A 12,656-nucleotide genomic window follows, 5' to 3' on the forward strand; every position below is an offset into this window, starting at 1 on the left:
TTATATGTTAGTTTATTTTTGGACTTTGTTCTGTTACATTCTTCTAGATTTTTTTCTACCCTTACGCCAATTCACATTATCTTGACTGTTGTAAATTTCTAGTAAGTCTTGTAATCAGGCAGTGGAAATCTTTTTCTTCTTTCTCAAGATTATTTTGGCCCTTCTAGATCCATAAAATCTTTAGAATTGCCTTGTCAGTTTCTATAAAACAAATTGGGTTCGAGTTGAATCTAGAGATCAGGTAGGGGGAAATTGATGTCTTAATATTGAATTTAAATCCATGAACATGGCATTTCTCTCTGTTTTGTTTAGCTTGTCTTTAATTCTTGTCACCAAGTTTTGCAGATTTTAGTGCAGAGGCCTTATATATCTCTTGTTAGATTTATGCCTAAGTGTTTTATGTTTTTGATGTTATTGCATTTATTATATATGTCATCTTCCAATTCTTTACTGGTAGCATATAGACATACAATTGATTCTGGAAAATTGATCTTGTATTTTGTAAATTTAATATATTTATTTGTCACAGTATTTTTTATAGATTCCTTGGGCTTTCCTATATATTCATGCCATCTGAGAACAAAGACAGTTTTACTCCTTTTTCTCAATCTTTATGACTTTTATTACTTTTTTTTCTAGCCTCATTGGTTAGGACTCTAGTAGTGTCGAATAAAAGTGTTAAGGGTAGATATCCTCATTTTTGTTTCTCATCTTAGGAGGGAAAACGTCCAGTCTTTCACCATGAATGTAATTTAGTTGTAGGTTTTTCATAGATGCCCTTTGTATTAGTTTACCAGGGCTGATAAACAGGCTGACACCACAACTCAGGGGGCTGAAAACAAGAGATTTATTGTTTCAAAGTTCTGGAAGCTCTAAGTCTCAAATCAAGGTTTCAGGGGCACCTGGGTGGCTCAGTCAGTTAAGCATCTGACTCTCAGTTTTGGCTCAGGTCATGATCTCATGGGTTGTGTGTTGTGGCACTGAGCCCCATGTTGGGCTCCGAGCTCAGTCTGCTTGAAGAGTCTCTTCCTCTGCCCCTCCCCCTACACATGTTTGTGTGAGCGTGTGCACACATACTCTCTCCTAAATAAATAAATGCATCTAAATAAATAAAATCAAATCAGGGTTTCAGTAGGGTTATGCTTCCTCTTATCCCTGTAGGGGAGAATCCTTCCTTCCCTCTTCTACCTTCTGCTATTTGTTGGCAACCCTGGCATAACTTGACTTAGAGACACATCACTCCAATCTTTGCCTCCATTATCACATGGCTTTCTTCTGCCTCTGCCTCTGTTTTCACATGACACTTTCCTCTTCTTATAAGAACACCGGAGTCATACTGGATTAGGGCCCACCATGATGACCTCATCTTAACTTGATTATATCTGAAAAGACCCTATTTCCAAATACAGTCACATGTACAAGTTGTTAGAAATTCAACACATCTTTTTGGAGGACACAACTCAACCTGTGACATCCTTAATCATATTGAGGAAGTTCTCTTTTTTCCTAGTTTGCTGAGAGTTTTAATCATGAATGGGTATTACATTAGGTCAAATACATTTTCTTCACCTATAGAAGTGACCATATGAGTTTCATCTTTTATTAGAAATTGTATTAATTGATCATTGAATATTAAAAGAGCCTCGCATTCCTGCGATAAACCTTACTTGGTCATAATTACTTTTCATATATTACTGGAGTCAACTGGTTGATATTTCATTAAAATTTTTTGGTTGTTGTTTGTTTTGTTTTTTTATCTATGTTCATGAGGGCTATCAGTCTCTCTTTTCTTGTAATGCCAGTTTTTGGTATCAGGGTTATGCTGACTTCACACAATGAATTAGGGAGTCTTCCATCCTCCTTTTCTTTTTTTTTTCCTGAGAAAGTTTAAGTGAGATTGGTGTTATTACTTCCTTAAAATATTTGATATCATTCACCAATAAAGGCATGGGGATCTGTAATCTTTACTATGGGAAGGCTTTTAATTATGAATTCAACTTCTTTAACAAATATAGTACTATTAAGACTTTCTATTTCTTCTTATGTCAGTTTTGGGAATTGCACCTTTGAAGGAATTTGTCCATGCCATTGAAATTGTCAAGGTGGTGACATTTTAGTGGAGAGGTCAGTGTGCAAGGTCAGAACCCTCAGCAGGCCAAAAGAGAGAACCCTAGACCAAGGCCTTTGCCTGGGCTCTTTCAGCACACTACGGAGAGTAAACAGATAAAGCTGGCCTGGTGATCATTGTGCCATCTGTGAAGGGAGAACAGGTGAAACATTCTTGGGAGTTTATTCACCATCTGAAAATTCTCATAAGGGAGCAATGATGTGCACATAAGTTTGGCTTAAATTTGTAAGGGCTTGGACCCCCTCCCTCCTCAAAAAATTTTAATCTGTTTAAATCAGTAGTTCTCAAAGTGTGTTTTGGGGACTCCTGGGCATCCCCACAACTCTTTCTGAGAATTTGGAGGTCAAAGCTATTTTTCTAATAACATTAAGATGTTATTTGCCTTTTTCAATCTCATTCTCTCATGAGAATACAGTGGAGTAATTAAGAAGTTACCCGACATGTGGTATCATAACAGATTGGAAGCAGAAGAAAATAGGAGAATCCAGCTCTCTTCTGTTAAGCTAGATATTAAAGATATTTGCAAAAATGTAAAGTGGCTCCACTATTCTTATGACTTTTTTTTACTTTGGAAAATATAGTTTTAAAAAATAAAAATATTATTATATTAACATGTAATAGGTTTATACTGTTATTTTTATATGACTTAATAAATATCCCATATATGTCTCAGTTTTAATTGTCAATATGTTAAATATCATTAAATGTATTTCCTACATAAACAAAAGATCTTTAGGATCCTTGATGTTTTTAAGAGTTTAAAGGGGCCCTGAGGGGCGCCTGGGTGACTCAGTCGTTGAGCGTCTGCCTTCGGCTCAGGTCAAGATCCCTGGGTCCTGGGATCGAGCCCCGCATTGGGCTCCCTGCTCAGCGGGAAGCATGCTTCTCCCTCTCCCTCTCCCCCTGCTTGTGTTTCCTCTCTCGCTGTGTCTCTCTCTGCCAAATAAATAAATAAAATCTTAAAAATAAATAAATAAAGGGGCCCTGAGTCTAAAATATTTGAGAACTGTTGATTCAGACAGTTTTTTGGGGGGGAGGTGGTGAATACATTTTATTGAAATGTGACATATGCCCACAAATATTCTTAAGTTATAAGCGAGCAGCTCAGTGGATATTCACAAAACAAAACAAAATATTCACACACATGTAACTAACCCCCAGATCAAGAAACAGAGAATTAACATCCCCCTTTGTCGCCACTCCTGACCCAAGAGTAAACAGTATCCTCATTTCCTACCCAGTGAGGAGCTTTGCCTATTTTTTAAAATTAGTCTACGGGAATCTCACGGTGTGTGAGATTTTTCTGTCCAGCATCCTTAATGTCACGATTGTGAGGGTCATCCATGCTGAGGGTCCTGAGGGCTGGTTCATTCTGGAGTGCATGGTGTTCTGCTGTGCACCCCGATGTGCATATCCAGTCTGCGGTTGGTACGCACTTGGGTTGTTGCCAGTTCGGGGCTCTTACCAACAGCGTTCCGTTCTTCCATGTGACCTCAGCGAATGTGCGCACCCATTTCTGCTGAGCACCTGCTGGGGACTGGGTTTCCTTTTTAGGGTGTCTTTTTCACTTCACAGACTGGAAGGCGAGGCTTTCTCTGCAGCGAGCTTGCGTTCCACAAGAACCACCCTGATGAAGGTGCCACTCAGAATCTTCCACCAGTCCTTTCATTTATCATCTTGCCACACACACGGTCTTAGGGATGACCCTCAAAGCTGGATTTGTGCTGTGAAAGTCTTTTGAAGGGAAAAGTTTCTTTGGAGAGAGGTGGTATAGTGTCTGGGTTGTGGCCATACATCCCTCGGGACTGAATCTCCATCCCCACCACCTCCTAACTCCAGGACCTCCTCAAAAGAGCTTCTCACGCTCTGCTGGTGTTGGGACTGCTGGGAGCCAAGACAGGCCTGCAATGACCTCACTGAAAGTCTCCCCACACACCGTCACACCAACCTAGCCCCTGTGACACACGCCATCAGCAATATCATGGGTAAGAACTTCCCTTCAAGAGAGCAACTCCAAATGTAACATTCTGAGGAATAAACTTTATGGCCTATGTAAAGAAAGGCACAATATTTCATGGAAGGCATAAAGCTTAAGTAAAACGAAGAGACAAACCGTCTTCTTGGATGGGAAGATGAAGAAAATGTTGATTCTCCTCCAAATCAGAGCAAATCCAATTAAAATCCTAATAGGTTTTTGCAGACAAGCAGAAATACTACTCTAAAATTTGTCACTGCAGTTGCCAGGAATTTTAAAAGAAAAAAGAATGATGAGTACAGTTTTCAGCATAACAAAATACTATACTGAAATTTACCCAACGAAGATACTGGTGACTATGGAGTGGGGACTTTCTAACTGTACCAGGCAAGAAGTCATGATGGAAAATTTGATATGTTTACATATCTGAAAATACCATGTATGAAATAAAGAGGCAGTTGTCAACTAGGAAAAATCCTAGTTATTCCTGATAGAGGTAAGGCTGAGAAATGTAGTCCTTTTAATTTGGCAGCAATGAGCTCAGTAGATTTCTATTACTAAAGAAGAAAGAGCGAGAGAAGCAGGGAATCAGCAGTTCCTGCAGAAAGAATTCATAATAAAACAGTAAGAGTCCATAGAATTAAAAAAGGAATTCAGAGGTGCCTGGCAGTCAGAGGAGAACGTGATTCTTGATCTTGGGGCTGTGAGTTTGAGCCCCACATTGGGTGTAGAGATGACTAAAAAAATAAATAAAACGTAAAAAAATAGAATTCATAATATAAAGAATAAAAATAAAGTAAATGACTTAAGGATTGACACCAAGAACCTAGGAGGGGACCAAAAAAACAAACCTGAAGAAAAGAGAAGGAAATAAATTAATGGGAAAATGGAAAAACGGGAGAACTGGTAAGTATGTATATTTTTCTCTTTTTTCTGCAACATCTTTTTTCTCTTCCCCAGCTTTATTGAGGTATAATTGACTAATGAACATTGTATGTACCTCAGGTGTACAATGTGATGATTTGATATACGTATGCATGGTGAAATGATCACCACAATCAAGTTCATTAATACATCCATTCACGTTGTTGCCACTTTGTGTTTGTTTGATGAGAACATTGAAGATCTACACTATTTAGCAAATTTACTGTATACAGCACAGTATTGTGAACTAGTCACCATGCTGGACGTTAGATCCCTAAGACTTATTCATCTTAGAACTGAAAGTTTGTACCTTTGGCCAGCATCTCCCCACTTCCCCACCCCCCAGCCTGTGGTCACCACCATTCTACTCTTTGGTTCTATGAGTTTGACTGTTTTAGATTCCACATGTAAATGAGATCATACAGTACTTTCTTTCTCTGTCCACTTTATTTCCCTAAGCATGATGTCCTCCAGGTTCATCGATGTCACAAATGTGAAGGTTTTCTTCATTTTTATGGCTGAACAGTATTCCATGATATATAGAGTTTTCTTTATCCATTCATCCACTGATGGACACCTAGGTTGTTTCCATGTCTTGGCTATTGTGAATAATGCTGTGCTGAACATGGGCGTGCAGATTATCTTTTTGAGACTCTGATTTCATTTCCTTTGGATACTTACCCAGTAGTGGGATTGTTTGGTCATATGATAGTTTTATTTTTATTTTCTGAGGAACCTCCATATGGTTTTCCATAATTGTTATACCTGCTAAGTATATGAAAAGATAGCTCTTCTGAAAAAATCAGTAGAAAGAGACAAATCTAGAGAAAATCTAATTAATAAATAAGAGAGAAAAATATTAATATAATGAGAAAGATATAATTATAGATAAGGTGGATATTATAAATTATAAACTATTTTTATATACAATCATATCTAATAAATATAAATATTTTGAAGTGGATGAGTTAATAGGAAAGTGTAAATGGCCAACACTAACCAAAGAAGAGGTAGAATATCATAATGCCCTATAATCAGGGAAACTACCGAAGAAAGTTCTCAAAGCAATTATCTCAAAAAAAGGAAAAAAATTTATTTCCTTCTCTTTTCTTCAGGTTTGTTTTGTTGTTCCCTCCCTAGGTTCTTGGTGTCAATCCTTAAGTCATTTACTTTATTTTTATTCTTTATATTATGAATTCTATTTTTTTAAGTTTTATTTATTTTTTTAGTCATCTCTACACCCAACGTGGGGCTCAAACTCACAGCCCCGAGATCAAGAATCACATCCACGAGATCAAGATCAAGACCACTTAACTAGATAGTTCTCTCATAATGAAGGAACAGCTAATTCTATGGATGCTTCCATTAATTTTAGGCATCGATGATATATTCTGACACCAAAGTCTGACAAATAAAGGAGAAAAATATAATTTCAGTTATGAATAGAGATACAAATATTCAACAGTCCACAAGAAGAGTGAAGTGCCATCAAGTAGAACTTCTCCCAAGAGTAAAGACACAGATTTCATGCTTGAAAATCCATTTGAGGAGAAATTGCTTTGTCAAATAATGCTTAGAAGCAATAGCTATTCAAACTTGAAAAGCATAGGAAAGAATAAGAAAATAAAATGACTATTATGACAAAACCCACAATAACCACTGTTAATACTTTGTTATTTTTCATCCAATGTTTTTTACTCTCTCTTAATATGTGTGTGTGCTGTGTTTTCTACAGAACCAGGACCCCATTTCATGTGTATTTGTGTGTGTGGAGTGTGTGTGTGTTCTTTTTTATTTTCTTTTCTTTTTAAAAAAGATTTTATTATTCATTTTTAAGATTTATTTATATATTTTAGAGAGAGAGTGTGTGAAACAGGGGAGAGGGAGAGGGAGAGAAAAAATCCTCAAGCAGGCTCCACACTCAGCGCGGAGCCTGACTCGGGGCTCGATCTCATAAACCTGAGATCATGACCTGAGCCGAAATCAAGAGTCAGATGCTTAACCGACTGAGCCACCCAGGTGCCCCAAGATTTTACTTTTTTAAGTAATCTCTGCACCCAGTGTGGGGCTCAAACTTACAACCTCAAGATCAAGAGTTGCTCGATCCATTGACTAAGCCAGCCGGGCGCCCCCAGTATGTGAGTGTTCTTAACTGGGGGCGTTTTTGACCTTCAGGGAACATTTGGCAATGTTTGCAGACACTTTCAGTTGTCACAGCTTGGGTGGGCGAGGCGCCATTGGCCTCTGATGGGTCGAGGCTGGGGTTGGTGCCTCATCTATAATACACAGGACAGTCCCCACAACAAAGAATTATCCAGTCTGAAATGTCAACAGTGCCAAGGTTGAGAAACCCTGATGAATATCTTGCTTTTTTTCTCTTTAAAATAATTGCAGCATATTCTCATGAGGTAGGTAGAATTCACCCCCACCACCTTGCCCACATTCCCCACGTGATGTTGTCACCTTAAGTGGTGCAGGGAACTTCACAGAAGTAACTACGTTACTAAACCCATCCTGGATTATCTGTGTGGTCCTAATCTCATTGCATCGCTTAGAAGCAGAGAACTTTCTCTTGCTGGGGCAAGACAGGTGTGGCAGAAGGAGAACTCTGAAGCATGGAAGGACAGGAGTGGTTTTGCTGGGTAAAGATGGGGCAGGTGCAACACGACAAGGAATGCAGGAGAAACTCCCAGCTGAGGGCAAGAAGGCAGAGACCTCGGTCCCACCACCACACAGAGCTGCATTCTGCCAACAACCTGAATGAGCCCGGAAGTGCCTTCCTTCCCCTGCCCCCACCCCTGCACCCTCCAGGTTTGGAGCTTGAGCTGGCTCACACCTTGCTTTTGACCTGTGAGCCCAGGAGCAGAGGAAACAGCAGAGCCCACCTGGATGTTGACTGACAGAGCTCGGGATGATGAATTGTATTGCCACTAAATTTATGATAATGTTCCCGCAGCAATATAAAACAAATACGTACGGCACAATTAACAATTCTCTCATATTCACGAACATCCGTGTGTGTAGATCTTTGTCCCCATCTCATAGGCTTTTTACACATGTCACCTGGTTCCTCTCTGGAAATGTTTTTTTTTCAATTTATTATCAGCCATATTTGAGAGAAATGGCTACACCTTGCTCTTACTAACATTTAGTGAAATCATGTAAAATGTATCCTTTAATTTGATAAGTAAAAACGTATACCTTGATATTATATCTTGTCAATTTTTCATTAAAATAATTTAAAGTGAGATATTTGCTAATGATGTATTTTTAAAAATTTTTTAAAATTTAAAATTTTTTAAAATTTAAAAATACCTCTTGGATTTATCAATTCTGCTTTTTCCCGTTTTCTAATTACTTTATTCTGCATTTATTTATTATATTTTTAACAGTTTTTTTTTTTTTTTTTTTAGAGAGAGAGAGAGAGAGAGAAAGAGAGCGCGAGAGCAAGTGGGGGGAGGGGCAGAGGGAGAGAGAGTCTTAAGCAGGTTCCCCCCGAGTGTGGAGCCTGGCATGGGGCTCGATCTCACAACCCACAAATCATGACCTGAGCTGAAACCAAGTGTCGGACGCTTAACCGACTGAGCCATCCAGGTGCCCCTATTTCTGCCTTAAAAAACATTAATTTCCTTCTCTTTTCTTCATGTGTATTCCGTTCTTCTTTTCCCAACTATTTTTATTTTTATTGTTACTGAAGATGAACTTTCTTTTTCTCATGTTCAAATTAGGGAAGACAGGTCAAACTATTTCATAGGTAATGATGATTAAATCCTAATATTAAGGCTTCAACGAGATAACAAACAGCCCAGAACATGGAGGTACTTATTGGACCTCAAATAACTTTCTGCTGTTGGCTGTTTGGGTCACTTCCAGTTTTTCCCTAGTATAAACAATGCCTTAGCGGACATCCTCATTACTTTTCACAAAGGCATTCTTACCTTTCACAAAGGCTTCCAACCCACCAGCTTCTTACCTTCCTCCAGCCTCGGCAGCAGGGGGGACATTTTTTTTTTTCCAATTTAAATCATTTAAAAAAACCGAGTGACCTTGTTTTATCTGCACTTTCCAGAATACGGCTCAGAAAATAAAAATATCAATAAGAATACAAATTTGAAATAGATTTAGGAGCACGTTGTTTTTACCCATTATATCACATTATATCAGAGACTTACTTTTTAATACAAATTTATTTAAAATAGAAATACTTTGTTTTTCTGGGGATAAATTAAATAAGTGCATATTGCAGAAATATCAGACAATATAGGAAGTCAGCCTTATTGGGGCACTTGGGTGGCTTTCAGTGGGTTAAGTGATCAACTCTTGATTTTGGCTCAGGTCATGATCTCAGGGTTGTGAGATTGAGCCCTGCATGGGGCTCTGCGCTGGGCACCGAGTTTGCTTAAGATTCTCTCCCTCTCCCTCCGCCCTTCTCCTGCCACTCACACACGCAAGCATGCTCTCTCTCTAAACAAAAAAAAAAAAAAAAAGGAAAGAAAAGAAAGTCAACTGTATTAGTTAGCTAGGGCTGCCATAACAGAGTCCCACAAACTGAGTAGCTCAGACAACAGAAATGCACGGTCTCACAGTTCTGGGGGTTTGAAGTTCAGATCACGGGGCTGCCATAAGTAGTTCCTTCTGAGGCTGTGAGGGGCAGTCAGTCCCCGGCCTGCCGCCTGGCTTCTCCTGGGTTTACTGGTCATCTTTGGTGCTCCTTGGTGTGTAGAAGCATCACCCTGATCTCTGCCTCCATCTTCACATGGTGTTCTCCGTGTGTGTGTGTGTGTCCAAATTGCCCCTTTCCCCCGTTTTATAAGGACACCTATTATCCCATCCTAATGACCTCATCTTGACTAATTACATCAGCAATGACTGTATTTTCAAATAAGATCAAATTCCAAGGTACTGTAAGGCTTAGGATCCCAACATATGAATTTTAAAGATTTTATTTATTTATTTGACAGAGAGAGACACAGCGAGAGAGGGAACACAAGCAGGGGGAGTGGGAGAGGGAGAAGTAGGCTTCCCGCCAAACAGGGAGCCCGATGCGGGGCTCGATCCCAGGACCCTGGGATCGTGACCTGAGCCGAAGGCAGATGCTTAACGACTGAGCCACCCAGGCGCCCCCAAACATATGAATTTTAGAGGACACGATTTGACCCACAACAGCAACCTTGTTCTTCCCCAGGATCACAGCTGTTGTATGCAATCGGTGCATATTCTCCCAGGTTCAATCCACTTGCGTGTGTACACTCACAGTTTGTCAAAATGGAATTATACAGTTTTCTGATCTGCTTTTTTCACTTAACTAAATGTTCTGAACACCTTTCCACGTCACCAAATACACATTATATTTTAATGGGCGTGTAGAATTCTACTCTTCAATGCGCCATGTTTTATTGATTGAAGAATATTTGTTTTTCCAAATGTTTGCTCTTACGAGCAGAGGCACCATGAAGGCATTTTTTTTTTCCCAATTTAAATCATTTAAAAAACCATGAAGATACTTGTATGCAATGTGCTCTCTTGATCCCTAGCTTGCTATTTTCCCAAGATACATTGCTGCAAGTGGGTCTGCTGGTTTAAAATGGCCTGTGTCTTGCAAAATATTTTGACACACATTGACAACCTTCCCTCCAGAAACGCTGTGATCTTCACACTCCCGCCACCAAAGCACTTTCTCTTCCAGACCTGATTCCCCCCGGCCTTCCACACCCCAGCCAGGACAGCTCCCTTCTAGCAGCTGAGGTCAAATCTTGAAGTCATCCTTGTTGCCTTTTTGCCTCACACCTCGCACTGGATCTATCAGCACATTCCCTGGGCTCTGTCTCCAAAGTCTATCCAGTCGGACCGCTTCTCCCGCCTTGATCCCCGCCGCTTTCTCACCTGGAGCCTCTGGCTTCTCACCTGGACCTTGGCAAGGTCTCCCCCGGGCCCCGCAAAGTCTGTTCTCGCCACAGCCGCCAGAGGGCGCACGTTCTACCGTAAATCCGACCGGGCCCGGCCTCTGCTCAGACCTCTCGGCTTATTCGGAATAAACCGCACAGCCCTAGCCGGGCGGGCGGGGGACCGGGCGGTGTGTGTGTGTGGGGGTGATCCAGACCCCACTCTTTGAGGCCCTGCCTGTGTCTTTTCCCCGTTTTTCCATTCCCGTGTTTATCTCATAAAAAACAGAAGACCCCTTTGCACATTCAGAATATTAGCTCTGTCCACCAGAAGTCACTGGAATTTTTCCATTTTGACATCTGCCTCTTTATTGAATTCATGGACTGTTTTGATAAGTAAATCCATCACATTTCCCCTTATGATTTCCCCCTCGCCTGTACACTTAGAAAGACTCCTCCTTAAACTTATGTGTTCACCAATATTTCCTTCTAGCATTGTTATATATATAGGACATCAAAATCATTAGTACTTTTTCTTTTTTAAAGTTCTTGACAATTGTAATGCATTGGCTTCTCAAGACAACTTTTAGAATGAATTTTCTAGTTGTCTGCAAAAACCTAGGGGGATTTTTGTTGGCGTTGCTTTAATTTGGGGGGGAAACCGTATTCCTATCCAAGAATACGGTTTCTCCCTCCATTTACTGGAAGCTTTATGGTCCCCGGTAAAATGTGCCTTTCTTTTTTTTTTTTTAAGATTTTATTTATTCACTTGAGACACAGAGATACAGAGAGGGAGAGAGAGAGCATGAGCAGGGAGAGAGGCAGAGGGAGGAGGAGAAGCAGGCTCCCCGCCGAGCCAGGAGCCCGATGTGGGGCTCGATCCCAAGACCCTGGGATCATGACCTGAGCCGAAGGCAGATGCTTAACCATCTGAGCCACCCAGGCACCCCCAAAATGTGCCTTTCTTTACGTAGGTCGCAGAGAGTTCCCAGGAATTGTGTTTTCGCAGGTACTCTCGTGAAGGCACCTTCGCGGCCGCGGGGTTCAAACGGAAACCAAGACAGACAAGCGCCTTACTGTTCCCTCGCATCTTCTGTTCTAGTGAAAGGAGACAAAAATAATCAAGTAATTATCTCCAAGGGAAATAAATAATTTGAAGATCATAAAGCAGGAACAGAGAGGGGGCTGGGGGGGCAGCCGTGGCTAGGGGTCAGGGTGGGCTTCTTGGAGGAGGTGCCGCGGAGGGTCAGGTGAAGGAGGAGTCAGCGCGGGAAGATGGGTGTGCTAGACATTGCCCGCTCTTGTCAAATCCCGTATTTTTTATACAGGGGAACATTCAATTAGGAGGAAAGTGGAATATATCCGTCCTTGTTGCCTTGCGCGGTCCTTCATATCCGTGTCTCCCAACGCGGTTATGTGTCACCCACAAGGACGAGTGAAGGTCTGTTTGTCATGTGAGGAAGTGGGGTCTGCAGGCCCAGAAATGAGTTCTTGTTTGGGGAACGTGGATGTCGGAGCTTTGGCCTGCGTGTGGGGACAAGCCAAGGCGAGAGGCCTCCATTGGAACCAACCCCGACAACAACTTGATCTTGGATTCCTGGCCTCCGCATTGTGAGAAAGTAATTTTCTGTTGTTTAAGTGAGACAATCTTCCCTACTTGCTATGGCAGCCGTAGCCGACTCATACATGTAGATTAGTGTTATCTTTAGCAGGAAATTTAAAAGAATCAAAGTGTGGCGGTTGACAC

This window comes from Mirounga leonina, unplaced genomic scaffold (assembly GCF_011800145.1).
Source record: "Mirounga leonina isolate KUSES-001 unplaced genomic scaffold, KU_Mleo_1.0 Mir_151, whole genome shotgun sequence".
Lineage (NCBI taxonomy): Eukaryota > Metazoa > Chordata > Mammalia > Carnivora > Phocidae > Mirounga > Mirounga leonina.